This window comes from Mesocricetus auratus, unplaced genomic scaffold (assembly GCF_017639785.1).
Source record: "Mesocricetus auratus isolate SY011 unplaced genomic scaffold, BCM_Maur_2.0 Super-Scaffold_15014, whole genome shotgun sequence".
Lineage (NCBI taxonomy): Eukaryota > Metazoa > Chordata > Mammalia > Rodentia > Cricetidae > Mesocricetus > Mesocricetus auratus.
Window position 1 is genome coordinate 47,429,339 of NW_024429186.1, and position 23,520 is coordinate 47,452,858.

General features: G+C 42.2%; 1 long non-coding RNA gene and 1 other non-coding gene across 2 annotated transcripts in view; one reads left to right on the forward strand and one right to left on the reverse strand.

Annotated features, from left to right (window-relative positions):
- LOC121139358 overlaps nt 1-23,520 on the forward strand; it is a 60,451-nt gene that overhangs the window by 12,057 nt on the left and 24,874 nt on the right. The gene's annotated exons all lie outside the window — the stretch shown is intronic.
- Nucleotides 19,733-19,914, reverse strand: LOC121139644. Its single transcript, XR_005876548.1, has one exon. It is a non-coding gene; the product is annotated as a U2 spliceosomal RNA (small nuclear RNA).

The following is a 23,520-nucleotide window of genomic DNA, read 5'->3' on the forward strand; positions in this document are numbered from 1 at the left end:
CTTCATATAGGCATTTAGTGCTATGAACTTTCCTCTCAGCAGTGGTTTCAAAGTGTCCCATAAGTTTGGGTATGTTGTATCTTCATTTTCATTGAATTCTAGGAAGACTTTAATTTCTTTCTTTATTTCCTCCTTGACCCAGGAATGGTGCAATTGTGCGTTGTTCAATTTCCATGAGTTTGTAGGTTTTCTGCAATTTGTGTTGTTGTTGAATTCTAACTTTAAAGCATAATGGTCTGATAAGATATAGGGGGTTATTTCAATTTTTTTGTACCTGTGGAGGTTTGCTATGTTGTCAAGTATGTGGTCGATTTTAGAGAAGGTCCCATGTGGCTCTGAGAAGAAGGCATATTCTTTTGTGTTTGAATGGAATGTTCTATAGATGTCTGTTAAACCTAAATGGGTCATAACTTCTGTTAGTTCTTTTGTTTCTTTGTTAAGTTTCTGTCTGGTGGCCCTGTTGAGTGGTAAGAGTGGGGTGTTGAATTCTCCCACTATAACTGTGTGAGGTTTTATGTGTGATTTGAGTTTTAGTAATGTTTCTTTTATGAAAGTGGGTGCCTTTGTATTTGGGGCATAGATGTTCAGAATTGAGACTTCATCCTGATGGACTTTTTCCTGTGATGAATATGAAATGCCCTCCTTCATCTCTTTTGATTGATTTTAGTTTGAAGTCTAATTTGTTAGATATTAGGATAGCTACACCAGCTTTTTCTTGTGTCCATTTGATTGGAAAATCTTATTCCAACCCTTTACTCTGAACTAATGTCTGTCTTTGATGTTGAGGTGTGTTTCTTGTATGCAGCAGAAGGATGGATTCTCTCTTCCTATCCATTCTGTTAGTCTGTGTCTTTTTATAGGCTAGTTGAGACCATTAATATTGAGGGAAATTAAGGAGCATTGAGTGTTAATTCTTGTTTATTTTGGATTTGTTGTTGTTGGTGGTATTATGTGTGGATTTACACCACTTTTTCTTTTGACTTTTGGTAAAGTGGGATTATCTATTACCTATGTTTTTGTGAGTGTAGTTAACTTCCTTAGGTTGGAATTTTCCTTCCAGTACTTTCTGTAGGGCCGGATTAGTGGGTATGTATTATTTAAAGCTTTTTTTTTTTTCCTTTTGGTTTTTCGAGACAGGGTTTCTCTGTATTGTTTTGGAGGCTGTCCTGGAACTCGCTCCATAGACCAGGCTGGCCTCGAACTCACAGAGATCCGACTGTCTCTGCCTCTAGAATGCTGGGATTAAAGGCATGCGCCACTAATGCCCCGCTAAATCTGGTTTAGTCATGGAATATCTTGTTTTCTCCATCTATAGTGATTGAAAGCTTTGCTGGGTATAGTAGTCTGGGCTGGCTTTCATTGTCTCTTAGTGTTTGTAGAATATCTATCCAGGACCTTCTGGCTTTCAGAGTTCCATGGAGAAGTCAGGTGTAATTCTGATAGGTTTGCCTTTTATATGTTACTTGACCTTTTACCTTTGCTGCTCTTAATATTCTTTCTTTATTCTGTTATGTTTGGTGTTTTGATTATTATATGGCAAGGTGACTTTTTTTGTGGTCCACTCTATTTGGTGTTTTGTAAGCTTTTTGTATTTCATTGGTATGTCTTTGTTTAGGTTGGGAAAGTTTTCTTCTATGATTTTGTTGAATATGTTTTCTGCACCTTTGAGTTGGGTTTCTTCACCTTCTTCTATACCTATTATTCTTTTTTTTTAAATTTTATTTTCCAGTTTAAATTTGGATAAGAAACAAGGTTGCTTCACAAGTCAGTTCCAGGTCCCTCTCCCATTCCCTCCCTTCCTCCCTATACCTATTATTCTTATGTTTGGCTTTTTCATGGTGTCCCATATTTCATGGATATTTTGTGTTAGGGATTTGTTGGACTTAAGATTTTATTTGGTCGATTTCTCCTAGTATATCTTCAATGTCTAAGATTCTCTCTTCAATCTCCTGTATTCTGTTGGTTCTGCTTGCATCTGTAGATCTTGATCTTTTACCCAGCTTTTCTAATTCCAGCATTACCTCAGACTGTGTTTTTTATTGTCTCTATTTCAACTTTCAAACCTTGCACCATTTGAATTGTTTCTTGCAATTTTTGGTTTGTCTTTTCCTCCATTTCTTAATTTTGTTTGTTTGTTGTTTCTTCCATTTCTTTTAAGGACTTTCTCATTTCCTTTTTTAGGCTCTCTATCACCTTCATGAAGTTGTTTTTAAGGTCATTCTCTTCTGCTTTATCTGTGTTGGTATGCTCAGGTCTTGCTGATGTAGAGTCCCTAGACTCTGCTGGCATCATACTGGGTTTTCTGTTGTTGAATGTGTTATTATATTGTTGTCTTTCCATCTCTTCTTCCAGTGGGTGCAGGTGGGGTCTGTTCTTCTCCTGGTGGGTACAGGTCCAAGGTTCTCTTCCAGTGTAAGCAGGTTCAGTACTCCGATGGGTGCAGGTGGGTCTGAGACACTTCCCTCTCCCCGTGGGTGGAGGCGGGACTAGCACTGCAATGTCAGCAGATTCTGGATGGCCAGAGAGATCCCAAACAGGGCAAGTGGAAGTCGGGCCTGAGACAGGGGCCCACGCTCACCTCTCCTGAGTGGGGGTGGAACTAGCACCATGATGTCAGCAGACTCTGGATGGTTTGGTCCGTATTGGGTGAGTTGACCTGCCTGCAGTCCCCAGGCCAGGAGACCCCAAAGAGGGCAAGCGGAAGTTGGGCAATAGTTAAGAATTCTATAAGGGGGAGTTTTCATATGAAGGAACTGAGTTCAGATTGATTTCCAAAAGAATCAGATGATTTTTAAATTAACTTTATTAATGTTCTGGAAGAAAAGGTATGGCAAGTTAATGAAGAGGCTATAAATTTCACCCAGAAAAGGAAAAGTGGAGAAAAGTTATTCCATATGGGGAAGAATGACTTGAAATGGAGTTTCTTAACAATAGACTTTTAGAATTGGTTTTTTGAAGGTTTAAGAGTATAAGAAGAATGGAAACAATTCAAGTTTGTACTAGGAAATTGAATTAGCTCAAGCTACTGAAATGCGTGGTCTATATTTGTTTCTTCTCATTCTCTGTTGCCCTTTTCATATTTATTCATTTATTTTGTGTGTGGAGGTTGGCGGACAACTTATGGGAGTTGGTTCTTTTCCTTCCGTGTGGGGCCAGGGGAAACAAACTCAGGTTGTCAGGCCTTGTGGCAAATGTCCTTACCTGTTGATCTCTCTTGTCAGCCCTGCCTCTATTTCTTCTCCCCCAATTCCTATTGAACCTTGGATAGTATGATTGCTATTAGTCATTTGCCTGTTGCTTTCAGATTCATCCTCTACTATTCTTTTCTGGTTAGGACTGGACAGTGCAGTTACTGGTAGATGAATGAGCTGATGTCCTCAGCTGTGCTTTGGCCCACAGTGTAGACTCTGCGCCATGATTCCAATCTTATAAAGTGGAGGGTGGAGGTCCCACAGCCTAGACTCAACACCACAGTTCCAGTCTTATAAAGTGGAGGTCCTAGACTCTGTGCTTTTGGTTCACGATTTTTTTTCTATTTCTTCCAGCATTTTTTTTTCAAATTGACCTTTTTTTTGTTTTTCTTTTTTTTTTCAAGACTTTTTTCTCTGTGACTTTGGAGGCTGTCCTGGAACTAGCTCTTGTAGACCAGGCTGGTCTTGAACTCACAGAGATCTGCCTGCCTCTGCCTCCCGAGTGCTGGGATTAATGGTGTGCGCCATCACAGCCCGGCAAAGTAACATTTTTTTCTATTGAATCTTTAGGAATTTCATATCTGCACCCCAATCCATTCATTTCCCAGTCCTTCCATATCCTTCCTCCACTCTTGTAATTTCCCTACAAATGAAAATAAAAACAAAGAATAAAAACAGTCCTCTATCAACCACAGCCTTCTGTGTATGTACCACTTCTCTCCTCCATCTTTTCCATCTCTCCATGACATATTGGTTCATTATAGAGGCGTTACAAGTTTCAGTGTGTTATGCAATATACCCTTTTGCTCAAACAGCTTTACTTAGAAATGTTTATTGCAACAAGTCATTAGCTGCTGGTTTCTGCTACACCATTCATACTGAACCCTCACAGAGACTCTCAGGTATCCTGCTGATGCCCTGAGTTGTGGAAATCCTGCAGCTATGGACCCACATGGCTGGCTTCTTCATGGGAGAAGATGTTGGGGTGTGCCAACTTCAAGCCCTGAGTTGGTCAACTCTCCAGCTCTCCCGTGCCCCAGCCAGCTCCCCCAAGCCAATCAGGCAAGGGGCAGTTCTCCTGTGTGCTCGTCACTGCTGGCACCACTGTGCAGTGGCTGGTTAGCTCAACTTGGTCCTCAAACATCGACTTGTCTTCAGGTTGCAATACAGACCACAGATATCTTCACAGCCTTTGGTGGTGACATGGGCCATGGACATCAACACAGATCCTGGACATCAATACAGAACCCGGCTACAGTAGGACCTCAGGCCCAGACATGGCACTAGGAGGCTGCACAGGCCTCTCACATCAGGCTGTTCCTCACCATGTCAAGTCTTCAGTTCCCCCTTTCTTCATGGCCCACAACAGTTCATCTTCTCTTTCTGTCCTATCTCCCCATCACATACTTGCTCACTTCCAGTGATCTCGTCTCTGGGCTTTGGAACTCCTTTTTGTGATGTAACCATCTTGGTGCTGCTCATCTTTGTGTCGCTTCATTGTCCATTTTGCTTCTCAGCTCTTCAATCGTTTATGTAACTAATGCCCCGTGTTTAATTCCTCCTTCATGTGTTACCCACCTCAGTTTTTAATTACTCGTATTTCTTTACAAATCTGTTGCTGCTCTCTGTTTTTGTTAAAAGTGTATATGCTGCTTTAAGTAACTGAGTTAATCTATTCCCAGTCATTCAGCCATCACCTGCTTCATAGGTCCCTGCCTTTAGTGTCATTCCCCCTCTTGCTTAGAGGACTCCCTGCCAGCAGTCCTGCAAATAGTTTGGTCGAGATCAGTGGTTCTCAACCTTAATGCTGTGACCCTTGAATACAGTTCCTCTCATAACTGCAATTTTGCTACTGTTATGAATTGTAATATGTGATCCCTGTGAACGGGTTGTTTGACCCTCAAAGAGGTCTCGACCTACAGGTTGAGAACCACTGGTCTAGGTGCTATTTACTAAGGGGACTTTGAGGAAAAAGAAAGTCATGACATAGAGATACATAAAAGTTTAAAATCAGTGCCAGGACACAGCAGTAAACATTCAGTGTGCCATGAATAAGTTCTATGAAATCTGGATAATTTTGCTGCTTTCTAATGTCGTAATTCTGGTCCAGGAGCTCACACTGAAATGCCAACAGAGTTCTAGGAACATAACATAATCAAATGAAGTAAGCTGAGGAAAAGTCTAAATATTTTAAAAATAGAAATACTTTATGTGAATATTATTTTCTTTTTAAAGATTTATTTAAAAATCTGTCTGCATGTATGACTGCAGGCCAGAAGAGGGCACCAGACCTCATTACAGATGATTGTGATCCTCCATGTGGTTGTTGGGAATTGAACTCAGGACCTCTGGATGAGCAGTCCTGAGCCATCTCTGAGCCTTCTCTTCAGCACCCAAACTTCATGGGTGTATTAAAACATTATAAATCTTCCTTCGTTCGTTCGTTCCTTCCTTCCTCTTTCTTTCTTCCTCCCTTTCTTCCTTTGTCCTCCTCCTCTTCCTCCTCTTCCTGCTCTTCCTCCTTATTTCTCTGTGTAGCTCTGCTGTCCTGGAACTGGACTTGTAGATCAGGCTGCACTTGATTTCACATAAATCTGTCTCTACCTCCCAAGTGCTGACACCACTAGACCTGGCGCCCATTCTTACCTTTCATAAAGAAAATTTTCTCAGCTGGGTGTGGTGGCGCACGCGTTTAATCCCAGCATTTGGGAGGCAGAGGCAGGCGGATCTCTGTGAGTTCGAGGCCAGCCTGGTCTACAGAGCGAGTTCCAGGACAGCTTCCAAAGCCACAGAGAAACCCTGTCTCGAAAAACCAAAAAAAAAAAAAAGATTTACTATTTTATTTTTAAGTGTGTGTGTGTGTGTGTGTGTGTGCAATATATATGAATGCAAGTGGCCATGGAGGCCAGAATGGGGCATTGGATCCCCTGAAGCTGGAGTTAGAGGTGGTTGTGGGAACCAAACTTTAGTATTTTAAGATCAGTACTTGCTCTTAACCAGTGATCCATCTCTCCAGCCCCCTAGACCTCATTTTCTTTCTCCATCCATTTGTTGATGGATGTTAAGGCAGATTCTGTAAATTGGTTATTGTGAATAGTGATTTAGTAAGCATGGATGAACAGGTGTCTCTGTAGTATGTTGACTTAGATTTCTTGGAGTGTATTCTCAGGAATCATCCTTACCCATTCTTTGTTTGTGTCTTGTTTTTCAAGGTGGGGTTTCTCTGTGTAGCCCTGGCTGTAGACCAGGCTAATCTTGAACACACAGACACCCATCTGCCTCTGCTTCCTGAGTGCTGGAATTAAAAGCATGCACCAGCACTCCCAGCCATACCTGTCCCGACCCGCAGGACACTCAACGTGGGTCTGGTGGACACCTAGGAAAAAGATGAGGGGCAGGGGATACAAGGACAGACGCCAAGACAAGAGTCTGATCAAGGCGACAACTTTATTCATCCCAAAGGGATTTATATAGGGGAAGAGAGGAGGGGAAGGAATGGGGGATGTGCTGTAGCTGCGATGAATTTGGTGGAGTGGAAGGTCAGTGGGATGGGTAGGGCATCCTGTGTCCTCTGGTAACCTGACTGCAGACTCTAACTTTATCTTTCACATTCCACGTTCTATTGTTTAAGCTTATGCCCTAGATAAGCCGCAGGTCTGTTTCTGGAATTTGGTAGGTAGCAGGGTGGTCCCGAGCCACATACTTTCTATGAGGGTCTTTTCTTATGAGTACGTGAGGCAGCCATACCTGGTTGATGGCTGGAGGTCCCTGACACATACCCATTCTTCATTCTTCCTGTTAATCTCTGGTCTGGCATATAATTTTTTAAATATTTATTTTATTTTTTTTGAGAATTTCGTGCATGAATACTGTATTTATAGCATCTCCACCTGGCAGATCAATTAGGGTGTAATGCATTCATAGACGTGGCTTCTGGTTTCCCATTGTGTTTGGCCAATGAGAGGAGAGGCAAGAAATGCAAGGGAGGAAGGAGAGTGGAGTTTCAAGGTTGACTGATCTTGTGGCTGGTTAGCAAAGAGCGCCCTCTTCATCCATGGCTTGGGCTTCACAGATGACCTGATGAGCAGCAGCATGATATTTAAACCTTTTATCTCAAACTTCTGTACCTGTATTAGCAATCATGTTCCTGAAGAGCCTTAGTATAGCATCTTTTGGCTGAAGTACAGGTTTGTTTCTTCTTTACACATCTGCTCCAAGATTGTCACATCTGGAGCAGAAACCTTATTTCTCATTGTCTTCCCTGCCTTTAGCTTTTCTACAAAAGACAAAAAATGCTAGTAACTATCAGTTGCCATTAGTTGGCAGTTCTAGAAAAGTGGAAGTCTGCTCAGTGTTTTTGAAATAGTATGTTCTCTTAAAATAATATGTGCACATAGTCTTTGCCTCTATTCTTTCGTTTCTCAAGTGAGGACCATCACAGCCGGAATGGTTCTGCACTATTCCACACTATGAAACACAAGCAGAATAGTTCTGCAATATTCCACACTATGAAACCAAGGAATGTTCTTTGTTTGATGTAGGTTTTTTTTCTTTTTCTGTTTCTTTTGAGACAAAGTCTCACTATGTAGCTTTGAGTATCCTAGAACTTACTCTGTAGACCATGCTGGCCTTGAAATCACAGAGATCTGCCTGCCTCTGCTTCCTGAGTGATGGGGTTAAAGGCGAGCACCGCTACACTGATACAGAGTTTTGAGTGAATAGGAGTGTCTATGGGGTGGTCTACTAAATGGAATCTTCTAAGTTAGAAGGCATACTTACAATTTAGTTGATCATTGACTTATAATCAGCTGCCTTAGAAGTAAGGTTGTATGAGGGGACAACATTGCCTCAAGGACTTTGGGAGGCTCATGGACACTAGCTGACCAGCTCCCTGATGCTGGCTTTGTTTTTCAGGGTCCCTCTGTCTTTTATTGACTATCTTATTTCTTAGCCTTATGGTTTTAACCCTCATATCCATTTTCACTGAACCATATGTGAAACTTAGAGATTTTGCTAAGGGTCCCTTCCCCTTACAACCTACAGAGAGCTAGTGCCTGCCCCCAAATCCTGTCTGTTCTCTCTTTTAGTGGTCATCTCCAGTCTCTTGGCTCCATTCTCCCCGCTCCCTTTTGCCAGCCCCTTCCTGTGGTTTCATGCCTTTATCATCTTAGATGAAATTTCTTTTTCTCCCTCCTCTTCTTTCTAGCACCCTTAATTCCTTTGTTCCCCCAGTGCATGCTCCACCTGTTTTGCAACCTCCATTTTGTGTCTTCTTCTTATCTCAGATACTTCCTCTGCAGACCTGAGCTGCCAGGAGATCCCAGAGGCAGCCACGCAGCAGCACGTACGTACATTGGCACTCACGTAGGTCAATAAAGTGCACGGCTCTGCTTTGCAATTCTTTCAGCGTGTTGGCGCTTTTCTCACTCCCTAGGCTGCTATCTGTACCGCAGCTGCTTCGCTCTCTACAGATAACATTTCCTAGTATCTTCTGGGAACAAGACAGAGCAGTTGCTCCATGAACGCACGAACACTGGTGTCCGCATTAGCAGAGTCCTCTCCTCCTGGCACTGTGATACTGAGTCTCTGTGTAAGGTTGATCTGTGAACTGTGTTAAATTCTCCCTCCTCAGTCTCCTCCCTGACCTTCCTGTAAGGCCAGAGTTCTCTTCTATTATTATTGTTGTTGTTATTTTGTATTTATACCTCTTTCATCTCAGGAAGATTCTTTCAAATGGAATAGAATCACCTTTAAATATTTTTTATTGTAAAGCAACAGCAAAAGCTTCCCTTGTTGATGGCTCAGTGCCCATTCTGGATGTTTCTCTCCTCACCCTCGTCTCTTTCCTTTCTGCATGCATTAAGTGTAATGACAGGGCCAGAGACTCTGACTTCTTTAATCTTTAGTAATATTATTTTCTGCTTCTATCTTAAAAAGATTATTATTTTTTTCTTTTTTTTGGGATAAGATCTCACTGTATGTTCTTGAATGGCCAGGAATTCGATATGTAGACCAGGATGGCCTCAGATTAACAGAGATTTGCCTGTCTCTGCCTCCTGAATGCTGGGATTAAAGGTGTGCACCATTGTGCCTAGCTCTACCTAGAAAAGTTTACCAATGAATTCCCAGTTAAATCAGATAGACATGTTTCAATTTAGTCTATAGATACTGTCTTCTTATAGGGTCTTCCTCTCAGCAGCATCATCATCTTATTCTGCACCATTTTCTGGGACAGTCTCATCCTTTCTCATGACTTCAGTCATGACGTATGTGTTATATACAAGATCTCTGTGTTCAGCTCACTATCACTTGGACTCCAGGATGCTTTTCATATATAGCATATTCTGAGCTGCACATTCCAAAGTTTTATAAATGCAACATTTTCCTTACAGAGCACTGTATACAAAATAAATAAAATCTTTAAAATATTTTTTTAATTTTAATTTTTTCTTATCCTTAATAATTTTATATATGTATACAATGAAATATGATCACACCTATCCTCGGATTTTCTTCTCTAGCTCCCCCAACATGACCCCTTACAAACCTCATATCTTCTTCTATTTTTTTTAATAACTCATTTAGTGCTGCACATATGTTCATGGGTGTGGGACCATCCACTGGAGTGTGGGAAATCTACTAGTGGCTTCTCCCTCCAGGAAGAATGGTTTTCCCTCCCCAAGTCCCATCAACTGCTGAAAGGTCCTCAGTCAGGGTTGATGCCTAAGAGCCCCTTCCCCATCTGTGCCAAAATGGCTTGATCCTCTGTAGATAACCACAGCTCCTGAGAGTTCATGAGCGCAATCGCCACCTTACACGCAGAGAACAGCATTTCACAGCACTCCTCCACGTGCCCCTGCTATGACCTTCTTTCTGCCCTCTCTTCTGTGATGTTCCGTGAGCCTGGACTCAGGATGACAGGGGCTGATAGGCATATCCTATTTAAGACTGAGCCCTCAGTCTCTGCTTTCAGAACTTTGACTAGTTATTCATCTTTCCATTGACTACTACCCACTGGAAAAAACACAATAAAACAACAACAACAACAACAACAACAGCCCCCTCCCAAAAAAAAAAAAAAGCTTCCCTGACCAAGGCTGACAACAGTTCAGGTTTATGGGTATAAATATAAATATTTAGAAGTCAACTTGACAGCATGGCTATTTGACAAAATATCAATAAGAGGCACTACCCCAAGGTTTATGACCTCTGTAACCATTGATTTCTCACAAGGGTTACAATACCAGGCATGTAATTCCCTCCTGTAGATCAAGTTTCATATCCAACTATAAAGTGGTTAGTTACCCCATAATAATTGTACCTCTATTGCACCAGGGGATGCATCTTGCTTGGAGGTTGGTACTTTAGCACACAGTTGGCGCTGTGAAAAAGCACTGATGTCTTTTCTTCCCCTGTAGCCTGCACAGCACCTTCTGGAACTGTGAAAGTTAGTCAGCGGGAAGTAAATCCATTTCCAAACCTGACAGGGACTCATCTCTCCTTCTAGGGACTGCTATCCTCACCTTCCGTCCTTGGGCTTTTTTTTCTTCATCATTCCTTCTTTCCATGAGGTCTGTTATTGGTAAGAAAACCTAGGCACCATTCCAATTCTTTCTTTAATGTTCTGGGTAAGCTTGCAATTAGCTCTTCCTTTATATTCTAGTGTCTAAGGTGCTTATCACCTCTTCTCCATTTGCATCGCTTTTCTTCCTTTCAAAAGCGGTTTCTGAAATCGCAGGACTTGCCTTCCTGCATCTGTCTCCCCGCCCACTGCTGAACCTGTTCAGAGACTTATGGTTCCCTCCTGGGCACCACACACCAGCCAAAGCAGTGTTTAAGGCTCCCAAGAAACCACCAGTGGAAAGCTTTTGACTAAAGGAAAAAAATCTGTTACTTGACTTTTCGGAGATCAAAGAGGCCAGCAGAACTGAGGAATGCAGAAGAGTCCTGGCGCCTTTGCTGTTAAAACCCAATTCAAAGGCTTAGGCTCCTTAAGTCCCCTGCAGGGTGATCTTACTCTTGACCCAGAAGTAGACCCAAGAAGAGTGCCGCTGTACTAGTCCACACCTTCACGTTCTGCTGTTTTTTTTTTTTTAATCTTAGTGGGAGAAACTGCCTGAAATTTAGGTTCATGAATATAATTTCTTTATCATTTTGCTTCTTGAGTCTTAGTCTATGACTCTTTGTCCTGTCCTCCTGTCATCCCTCTGTGTGGTCTCTCTTACATTTAATCAGGGAAGTGTACACTTCTAGTGCAAACTTGAAACCTCGTCTTTTATGCCATTGGGCAAAGCTCTGATAGTTCTTTCTTGGCCTCCACAAGGCCCCTTTAGCATGTCACCCCCAGCCCCCAGTCTTCAACATTGCTCCAACTTCCTTTGCTCTCCAGAAACCACTGTTCTCTGGCTGGCTGTTTTGTCATGGCAGTATAAGTTCCACAAGGGCTGGGGCAGACTTTTTATCATGATGCTCTCAAGGTCAGTCATGTCCTATGAACTTTATTAAGCTTGTCCAGTGAACAAGTCAAACTTCCAGCCCTATCCGCTAGCAATGCAAAAACCAAATCAAGAAAATACCTGATAACTTCTTTTCTCATTAATGCATTAACATCTATCTGGTTACCTGATTAGAAATCCTCAAAACTTTCTTTTTCTTTATTTCTCATATCCCAAACCAAGAGTTTTTCTCCTCCTTCTTAAATGACCTAGAATCCATTCTCTGTTGTATATAATATCAGTGCCACACTGCATTTATCCAGGCTCTGGTTTCTCTTTTTTTTCTTTCTTCCTTCTTTTCCTCTTCTCCCCGTCATGGATATGAGAATTCCATCAAAGAACAAAGAAGGAGAAAAAAATTGGACTTAGGTTGGTGATATGGTTAGAGTAGGACTAGCTATAAGGCTGGGTCCCTGCCTTAGTCCCAAGGAGTAAGTTGCTATGGTAGAATTTCAGGCAGCATGGAAATGAGCAGAAACTATTCTTGCTTTTGTAAATGCTCATTATATCCTAAATGTGGTTGAAAATACTCGTGTATATTATTTCATTTGCTCCTGCAATCCTGTGCGCTAGCATTCTCTTATTCTAAAGGAGGAACCCAAGAAATGGAAGGTTAAGAAATAGCTTATTCAAAGTCATAGATACATTTTATTAGTGGCAGATATTTATTAGGCAGGTATTGAACCCTGCCTAACCACTTTTGAGCAGGAGACCTAACTTTGGTCCACAAATCCACCCCATAGGCAGTCGTCAGGTTTGCAAATCTGGCCTGAGGGTGTGTTTCAGCCACTAGGGCATAGTGAATGCTCAAGCGACATTGCCGTCTTAGTGATGTGATTTGTGTCCACTGCTTCACGTTCTCTATTGCTTTGGCAGTCCCACCCCAACTTCCTACCTTGTGCACGGCATCTACATTAAATATTGGAAAGGCAAAGACAGACTGGGGAATGTCCAGAGAAAAATAACAAAAATGACTTGGGAGAGAAAGGGGTTGACATACATGGGAAGATAAAAAGAGATAGATTTACCTGGCTGGGCTGGGTGATAGCGAAGAAAGGATGTGAATACCCGAGAGGGCAAATAATGGGCTAGATCTGTCTGTTTTTAGGTACTTTGCAACTACAGCATCAATAGTTCTCTCGGTGTGTTCTTACGTTGACATCCAACAAGGATTTATTGAGTTTAGGCAGCTTTGTTTTTCGATTCAATGTGTTTCCAGAGGCTTCCTCTTAAGTGGATCAGTTGTAAGGTAAAAACCCGAGGGCACCTTGCTGGTGCCTTCATCTGAATGGATGTGCTTTGCAAGTCATCAGGTGAACGGGATGAGATGGCAAGATATGACTTTCATGCCTGAAAGAGATCTTAAAACCAAACCATCTTTATTTTATAGATGCAAGACCCAAGGCTCCAAGCACTCACGTGAGCGGAGCCAAGTCAAATGGTGGAGTCAGAGACAGGGAGGCAGGTAGACTGGCTGGGAAGAGCCAGGATCAACACAAGGATGTATGGAAGGAACCCTTTGATCAGCTCAACCTGAGATTCAGCTTAAGTCATGCAAAGGTCCTTCCCTCATGGTGCTTACATTCTCACAGGGACGACTGTTGATGAAATCTACTGTAAATAGACTATCTTCCTCCTGGATCTATACCCAGCAAGTCTAAAGTCAATGGGAAAAATGTAACTTCCAAATAAACCAGACTCTCTGATTCATGTCCATGAATCCCAAAGGAACACCATTGTAGCCCTGACATTTCCTCCTTCTCTAGTATTTCTTTTCTTCTACCTGTAGTGCTTTAGGACTTCTGCAAATTCTTTGACATTTCTTACACCTAGAGACCATGTACACCCTACTCCCTTGAGTCTGAGTAAGGACTTCACTACTCAGAATCAGAATCAGAGTACTTACTCTGCCAAGGGTAAAATCAGCAGAATGAATAAATAGTACATGACTTCTGAGGCCAGGTTTAAAAAGGCTGCAAAGATTCTGCTGGTTTTTCTTGGGTGGTTGGGAGCCTTCAGCTTCTATGTGAATATACATATAAATATAAATATCAACAATGTGTAGATGTGGATATATGTTATGCATGCATATACAAATAAAATAAATATATGCACATGTGTATGGAAATATGTGTAAATGGAGAGAAAGAGGGAGGGGGGAGGGAGAGAATGTGAGATGTCCCAATGTTGCCTTTCTAGCCCAGGGCGAACAGGATGACGTCAGCTCTACCACCATCTCATTGCAATCATAGGAGGGACTGAAGGAGAACTGACAGATTCATGGGAAAATAAGTGGTTATTGCTTTTGTAGGCCACTGTTTGGAGGTAACTGGAAGACTACCCTTAAAGTGCTACTCCACACCCGTCCTTTCCTCAAATCTCTAGTACTGTCTGCTTACTTCTGTTGGTTGATGGTCACTGCCGTAATGCACGGAGAAAACAGAAGCAGCCAATCAGATCCCTTCATCTTTCTCCTCTACACCCACCTTCTAGCTGGGCCTCCTATTGCAGTCAATAAGGGAGTGAGGTATCCCTTACCCTACAGGTCCTTCTTCATCTTATTTGGCTGGCTGGTCCTGCACTGAACTTTGAAACTTGAGGCTATGACATGAAACAGAGAAAGCTTAGCGTCATGGATCCAGTGGTCGTGCGAGTGCATCAGTGGCGGTGGCCATCTGTGGCAGCATCCGCATCCTGTGTCATCATGATAGTGGTGCTAGGTTGCCTTGAACTCAAGTGTTGGCTGGTCTCCCAGCCTCCTCGTGCACTTATTAACCCTTGGTGTCTTAGGATGCATTCTTCGGCTGAGGTGATGGCTCAGTCAGTACAGTGCTTGCTGACAAGCACGAGCACTTGAGTTAAGATCCCCAGCATCCATAAAAAGCAGAGCCCAGGTGGCAGAGCACAGGTGGCAGAGCCCAGGTGGCAGAGCACACCTGTAGTACCAGTGCTGGGGAGGCAGGCAGTGGGATCCCTGGGGATTTGCAGGCAAGTCAGTCTAGGGAAATGGTGAGCACCATGTTCAGTGAGAGACCCTGTCTCAAACAATGAGGTGCTGAGAGAGTGAAGAAGCCAGTGTATACTTCTGGTATCCACATGTACATATGCGCACTTGTGCCAGCACACATGTGCATTTATACATGCACAAACAGACATCATACGTTCTTTACCTATTTAATGCGGCTAGAGCTTTGTTGTTTTTAAACCATGAAAACCTATGTGTTTAGCTGTACCACTCCTGAGCACTTACCAAAAGGACTCTGTATCCGATGACAGAGATACCTGCCCAGCCGTGGTCACTGCTGTGCTACTCACAGTAGCTGGGAAATGGAACCATCCTAGGCATCCGTCAGCTGATGGATGGAGAACGGAAATGAGAATTTCAGGAAATGAGTGGAGCTGGGAAATGCCATATTGAGTGAGGTAGCCTAGGCCTAGAAAGACAAATGCTGTATGTTTTCTCTCACATGTCACTCTCAGCTTCAAACTTTTGGATTTCTGTGTTTAAATTGGAGTGTTTGTCGAGGCCAGAAAACAACAAAGGAACCACAGGGGAGCAGTAAAGAGGTCTTGAAAGCAAGTGTCTTAGTTAGGGTCTCTATTGCTGTGAAGAGACACCATGATCGCAACTATAAAGAAAACATTAGTTGAGGCAGCGGCTTACATTTTCCAGAGGTTTAGTCCATTATCATCATGGCGGGAAGCATGGTGGCGTGCAGGCAGACACGGTGCTGGCTACGTCTTGATATGCAGGCAACAGGAAGTGAACTGTGACACTGAGGGAAGCTTAAACAAAAGAGACCTCAAAGCTTGCCCCCCACAGTGTCACATGTCCTTCAACAAAACCACACCTCCCAACAGGGCCACTCCCTATGAGCTTTGGGAGTGAATTACATTCAAACTACCACAGTAAGGGAGTTAATAAAGCATATGTGATATGAAAATGAGGGTGGGGGTGAGGAAAGGGTTAAAAGGGGACAACGTGAATGGAATGGGAGAAAGGTGGGAGTGGGTTATCCAAAAGCCCACAGAAAGCTACTACTTTATAAACTAACTAGAAAATATAATATTTTTGAAACAGGGCATTATCATATAGCTCTGGCTGGCCTGGAATTTACTATGTAGACTAGAATGGCCTTGAACTCATGGATTATTTTCCTATCTCTGCCTCCCAAATACTGGAATTAAAAGCTTGTGATATCATGTCCGACCTGCTAGAACATATATTTTTTAAGAAAAGAGTTAGAATGAAGGTATTCTATGTGGTTGAATAATAGGCTCCTCCCAGAAGCCACGGGTTTCAAAATGAAAATCCTAGAGCCGGATATGGGGTAGTTCCCTATGAGCTGTTGCCTAGTTAGACTCCCAAAATGACACAAAAGAAGGTGTTCTGATTCCTAGATCAGAAATGATGAGATCGAGGGCGAGCACAGTTAAACTATCCCAGGTCACAGACGTGTAGAAGGCGGAGGCGGTTTGAGCCCTGGGCAATCTTGTTCTTCCTGCTGTGTTCAGACCCTGGGACACCACAGCACAGTAAAAGGCTGCAAAGAACGGAAGCTTAGTAAAATGGGTGCTGTAGGAGGTGTTCATCTCTGGAGCAAGGCTCTGCTTTTACACAAAAGCTCCTTGTGATGCAACGTGCGCTGGGTTTAAGAAGAACAGCTAAATAAAGTGTTTCCCAAAGATTTGCATGAAACATCAGCTGGGTTTTGATGCTTGCCAGTTGTTTAAAATGTTTATTCATGTTCAACAATGTTTATTTATTGAAAGTACCATCTATTTAAATCAAATTATCTCCATAGCTGAATATTTATATGAGCACTTTATTGAATATTCCTAAACATTTGCCTAAACCACAAACGATTTATTCACAGTTATAAATGTTCGCTTCTTTAGAGTAAAAAAAAAAATTGCTTAGAAGGCGCTCAGAAGCCAATTGACGTTTCCGCAGTTTGTGAACATCTGCGATGCTTCCCGCGTGTCAGCCGTCAGATTCCTGCCTTGGAAAATGGCTAGATATTCTAATTATTTATGTTCAATAAAATATTAAAAATTTACACAGCGTCTCTTTTACTGTGTCGTATAACAGCAGCATCTCTTGGCATTGGGACAGGCCAATAGATGGATTTTGAGATTTCTCAAGCACCTCAGCTTTCTGCAGGCATTTAATTAGCTGAAACTCCATTTATTTCACTGTACACTACAGCGCCATGAACATTAGGCCTTAAATAACCCTGGGCTCAACAGATGCCAGTATAAAGTGTGAAAAAAAAAAGCAATAAGCAAAGTGATGTAATGCTTCACAGTTTTGTTTGCTGCACTGATGATTCCAAGGAATCGATTTGGAAAGTTCACTGATATCAATAAAGGATTATTGACTCCTGATCTATTGGCACCACCCAGCACTCATCTTGCTTAGAATAAGTTGAATGAACTGTAGGACCAGGTGCCGGGGGAGAGTGAGTAACTGGGTCATGTCCCTCTCATCCTCCCCACTATGATTCTGTGACTCTAAAATCACTGAGTGCAAAGGCTGAGAAGGACCTCCATGTTCCCCATCCTTCTGCTTTTGTCAGTTAGTATGATTATTGGCCTCACTGTTGTTTGCAGTGCTGGGGACTGAACCTATGTTATCATGGTATTCTAGGCAAGTTCTCTACCACATTTCTGCTCCCAGTTGTTTTTATTTGTTTGTGTTGCCTCAGTGAATACTCTCCTCTTCCTTCTCCTCCTCTTCTCCTCCTCTCCTCCTCCTCCTCCTCCTCCTCCTCCTCCTCCTCCTCCTCCTCCTCCTCCTCTTCCTCCTCCTCCTCCTTCTTCTTCTTCATCTTTGAGACAGCTTCTCACTATTCCAGCTCTGGCTTGGAATTCTCTGTATGGAACAAGTTGGTCTCATACTCATAGAGATCTTGCCTCTGCCTCCTGAGATCTGGGATTAAAGACATGCACCATCATGCCTTGTTTTTTAATCCAGTGGGGTGCCCAGTTTCAAGACTGCATAGATACATTTATTCATAATGTTTTACCAGTTCTCTGAAGCCATTTGGGCAAGAAACTGCTCTTGCCTGGATTGTTTGGCTGTATGCTATATAAACTGGATTCACAGGAAAGTGACTGCCGAACTTGCCAAAACAAGATGGGGAAGTCCTTCAGGATTCCTGCTTCATGGAAGAGTCTGCCAGACATTCTGCAGGACCCATAGAAAAATGACTGACAAACCGTCAATACAGATGGGACAGTTTCAAATTTCCTGCTTCGCTGAGAAGTCTGCCAGACACTCTAAGCCTATGGGCTGAAGATGGATGCCCCAACGTTACAGAGGAACTTCAGGTGACAGTCTAGGCAGTGAGATGTCTCTGTCAATTCTAGAGTTTATAAATTATCCTTCTGAGGTCTTTGATGAAGTTGAATACAGATAGTTATGGCTTTCCTTAGTTATGATAAAAGATAAGTTACATGTAAAACTTTAGACTCAAAGAGATAGGATAGATGATGAAATATTGTCTTCAAATTTCCCCAAATGTTGGTGAACTAAATATTGTTAACTATAGTTCTTTCTTGATAATTGGTTTGTTATATAAAATTTTACTATGTTAAAGTTAAAACCTTACTTTTTATTTAGACATAAAAGAGGAGATGATGGGGAAATGTCCTTATGAATGCTGTGAATATATGTTTCTCTTATTGATTGATGAATAAAGTTGTTTTGGCCAATGGACAGACAGAATGTACCCAGGCAGGAAGTATAGGTGGGGCTACCAGATGAGAAGAAGGTTGAGAGTAGCTGCTGAGGAACCAAGAGGTTCAGGCATCACCTGATAAATCAAGAACTCATGGAAATACATAGTTTGATATAAATGGGTTAATAATTAAGAAAGAGCCAGCCAATAAGAAGCCTGAGTCATCAGTCTAACAGTTTACAATTAATAGAAGCCTCTGCATATTTATTTGGGACTAAAGGGCTGCAGGATCAGGCGGGACAGAAACTCCGTCAACAATTTGAGTACCCTTTAGTTCAACCAAGTTAATCCATAAAATTAACCAGTGCATCTGTTGTGAGTTGACTCCTGTTAATTAATATCCTTAGCTATCAGGCCAGATATCTGAGATTATGACCATTTTGGAAATGGGGGCTTATCAGAAATAATGGAGTCAAAATGAGGTCATTAGGGTCAGTCCCTAAGGGAGAAAGATGAAAATAGAAACAAGTATACACAGAGGAGAAATGATGTTCATAGACCCGGACCTAGGCAGTCAGCCATGAGAAGTTAGGAGAAGGCAGTGAAAGAGTGTTCTGTAGGATCCAAAAGAACATGACCCTGCCAACATCTTGACTTTGGATTTCTTGCCTCCAAACCTATGGGACAACAAATGTCACTTGCTTTTTAAGGAACCCAGTGTGTTGCTACAGCAGTGGGAGAAAGCTTGATACATCTTTTCTAATGTGTGGTATGTAATAAACATCTTCAGATATCCTTCTGTGAACATCCACGCCGTGACCAGCAATCCCTTCCCACCAAACACATTCACACCCCTGTCTCCATGACTCAGAGAATGGTCCCTGTGTATCAATGTTTTCAAAGTATCCTATCAAGAACTTTTAAGCTTTGTAAAAACAAAAGCAACTTCAGCTTGTCAGCAAAAATGAAAAAGATATTTCCTCCACATACTTTTACTTGACAATATTACATTGTTACTGTTTGATAGCCACCCTGCTACCCACCTCAAAGCAGATATCAGGGAGAAACAATGAACTCTATGTTCCCTAAAGACAAAAACCTGATTGCAAAGCTGTATGTGACATGATGTCCACCTAGGCTCTTAGGAAAGAGTGTCCCTTATGTTGAAAGCATCATGCACAGTTTTATAGTGAACACAAAGCCATTGCTCAAAACAGTAAAACCCCTCCAAAAAATCTATGCAGGATATTTTTAATTTTTGTGTAGTGGTTAAAAATAATTACACTGGGGGCTGGAAGGATAGCTCAGCAGTTAAGAATACTGGCTGCTCTTCCAGAGGTTCTGAGTTCAATTCCCAGCAGCTACATGGTGGCTCACAACCATCTATAGTGAGATATGGTGCCCTCTTCTGGCCTGCAGGCATGCATGTAGACAGACAGAGTACTGTATAAATAATAAATCTTTAATAAATAATAAATAAATAAATAAATCTTTAAGCAAAGATAATTACTACACTTGATCTTAGCCAAAAGGCCGAGAAGCGATAAGCAAAGATAATTACATTAAAAACACTAATGGTTTTGGTTGTGAGCCTAGCCTTTAACGGCTGAGCCATCTAACCTTCAGAGTAAAAACGATCTTATGCTCTGAATAAAGTTGGCTATTGCATGAGAAAAAATGTTAAAGGTTAAGTAAGCAACATAAGCATTGAATAACAATATTTTGTTGAGGTGAGGCTGGAGAAATGGCCCAGTTGTTATGACGTCTTGCTGTTCTTGTAGAGGACTGTGGTTTGGTTCCTAGCATCAGCAAGGAGGCTCACTGTAACATGGTTCCGGGGATTCAATACCTTCTTCTGGCCTCTGTAGGTACTGCACTTATACATAGGCAGAACATTCATTTGCATAAAATATGTTGATAAAAATATTTTGGAGCTAGAGAGATGATTCAGTGGCTAAGAGCACTTATTGGTCTTGTAGAGTTTGTGGGTTTGATTTCCAACATCCACATGGTGGTTCATAACCCTCTGTAAGCCCAGTTCCAGGCAATTCAATACCCTCTTCTGATCTCTGAGGGCAGGCATATAGTATTCATACACACATTCAGGCAAAACAGTCATGCACAGAAAATAAAAGGAAAGAAATCTTTAAAAAAAAGACCTTTTTGGGGGGAGGGAAGAAAACTAAAGTCATTGACATAGGGTAAACTTTTAAAGTTCAGAGATAGGAATTTTTTAGAAAACTCATTTGCTTGAGCTAATTTGTTTTTGCCTGCTTTTTATTTGTTGGTTTTTATTTTTTGTAGGGTCATTTGAGATGCTGGGGATTGAACTCATGGCCTGGTACACTCTGAGCACATTTTCTACCCTGAGCAGAGTCCTGTCTTTGGCTGAGTGCTGTTTGTTCAATAACTAAGAGTGACTGCCCTCGGAGTCTGCTTGGTTTCATGCAATAAAATCAGAAATCCAAGCATGGTGGTGGTGCACACCATTAATGCCAGCACTCAGGAGGCAGAGGCAGGTGGATTTCTGAATTTGAGGCCAATCTGGTCTACAGAGTGAGAACCAGGATAGCTGGGGCTACACAGAGAAACACTGTCTCGGAAAAAAAGATCCCCCGCCTTCCCTAAAACCATGTTTTGTTGTCTGTACGTGTTGGAGTTTAATGTGTACATAGACCTAGATATCCAGAGGCAGGCAGACCACAGCTGAGGTGCTGCTGGAGGCAATGGTCAAGGGTCCAGGCTTCTACCCTCTTGCTGCAGCATCTACAACACATGGCTTCTGTTCCCACCATCACAAGGTAATGGTGGACACTCCAGGCATTGGCTCTTCCTTCTAAGGAGAGAGGAATGGCAAAAAAGGATAAAGATGATGGCTACTGAATTGTTCTCTTTAATCAGAAAAGGACAGTTTTCTTGGACATTCTGTTCTTGAGGAACTATAGTCTTACACTGTTCTGTTACTGCTCCACACAAAATATAGGTAGTAAGAAATATGGCCAACTATACTGGGCAGAAGGGTTAGGGGGCTTGTTAGAAAAACTTACTACAAAGAATGAATAGGAAAAACCAGACATGTTTGGTCTTAAATTTCCAACTCTCTCCTGCTCTTGGGAGACTGAGTAATATATGCTATCATTTAGCCTAGGGTGAAAGGCAAAAGCACTTAGGTCAAATGGACTGGAATTACTAAGAGTGGTTTTGACTGGAAATAAGCAGGAACTTTTGAACAAAGAGAGTAAAAGACACAATGAGCAAATATGTTTCTTCTTAGATAAGATGGCTACCATATCCTACAGAAATGCTTGTAAATATACATGGGGGTTCATGTGCAGGGATGTTAAATCCAGCACTATTTGGAAAAGTTAAAGTTGTTAAAAAACTTTAAATACTATCAATACAGAAGCATCACTTGTTTTTGTATGTGTGCTCTCTGTGTGTCCATGAGGGGGCACTTGTGTGTGCATGCATGTGGAGGTCAAAGGTGAACGCCAGACGTCTTCCTCAGTCACTCTCCACTTTATTGTTTTAAGGCAGGGTCTCTCCCTGAACCTGGAGCTCACCAACTTGGCTAGCCTGGCTGAGCAATACTCACCAGCAGCCCTGTTTCTGCCTCCCCAGAGCTAGGATTCCCACCTTGTCTGGCTTTATATATGAGTTCTGGGAACTGAACTCAGCCTGCATGTGTACATGGAAAGCACTTTAACCTCATTGTGGGGGTTCTCTTTCCCTCTTGGTCCATAGGCCACCAGGTTGAGAGGATAAGAGGCACTGGCATTGACAGAAAGCTTTGTGTGAGGCCCATGAGTACGAACAGAGACAGCTGTCCTGGAGATGGACGTCAGTGAATCAGTTCTACTTTATTCCAGAGTATAAGGAATATATAGGATTGGGGAACTGGTGACAAACTGTCATTTGCCTTGAGTGACATGGTCCTATCATAAGGCCCCTGGTATAAGTCTTAGTTATCATATGTGCATCAAGGGAGCCTTCTAATAGGGAATCTATGCCAGGGTTCAAGCTAAAGATAAGTCAGGCATCTGGTTTAGAGACAGGTATCCCATTTAGAGACAACTTTCAGATAAGGTCAGCCCTTCAGGCTAGAGGCATGAAGTTCTGCTGGAGGGAGGGAGCCCCAAGTTGTCTAGCTATTGAGATAAGCTGCCAGGTCATGGGGAGACTGAGACCTCTCCCAGCCAGCAATGTTGTCCCACACCTCTCTGTACTTCCTCTCTTCCTTTGGAATGGGAATGTTTACTTTGTACCACTGTGTTGGAAATATGTAAACTTGCTTTGTGATGTCACAGGGACTTTGTGATGTCACAGGGACTTTGTGATGTCGTAAGGACTTTGTGATGTTATAGGGACTTTGTGATGTCACAGGGACTTTGTGATATCATAGGGACTTTGTGATGTCATTGGGCTTAAAGTTAAGAGATTAGCTGGGGCTTGGAGGAGACTCTGAACTTACGTTTTTGAAGAGTATTTGAACTGTTACAGACTCTGGGGACTTTTGAAGTTGGACTGAATGTATTTGATTTATGAGATGGTCACAAGCCTATTGGGGTGAATGTTATACTTTAAGATCAATGTTTGGGTGACAAAATGACAAAGGGTGGACTAGTGATGGTTTATATTGATTGTATACTTGAAGGATCTATAGCCTCAGAATAGACAAGCATCTGGGCATGAGTGTGAGGATTATATATAATAGCTTCATTGAGGGAGGGAGACTTACCCTAAATGTGGATGTCACCATTCCATGGCCTGTGCTCCTGAACCACATGAAAAAGAGGAAACCAGCTAAGCACTGGCATTTGTCACCCTTTGCTTCCTGACTGTGGAAGTGATGCGACCAGCCTCTTTCTGCTTCTGCCATCATACATTCCCTGCCAAGACCAACTGTATCCTCTGTAATTGTGAGTCAAAATCTCTTCCTTAAAAAATAGAAATTGAGCCAGGCAGTGGTGTGGGTCTCTGAGTTCCAGGCTATCCTGGATCAAACAGCCTTAAAAAAGAATTAAAATTGTTAAAATTAAATTAATTCTCTCTGTCTCTCGTGCTACCAAGCTAGTTATAGACATCCAAGGCTACACATACATATTTGTTCATTCATTGTTGTGTATGTGTGTGGGCACTCACATGCCTTGG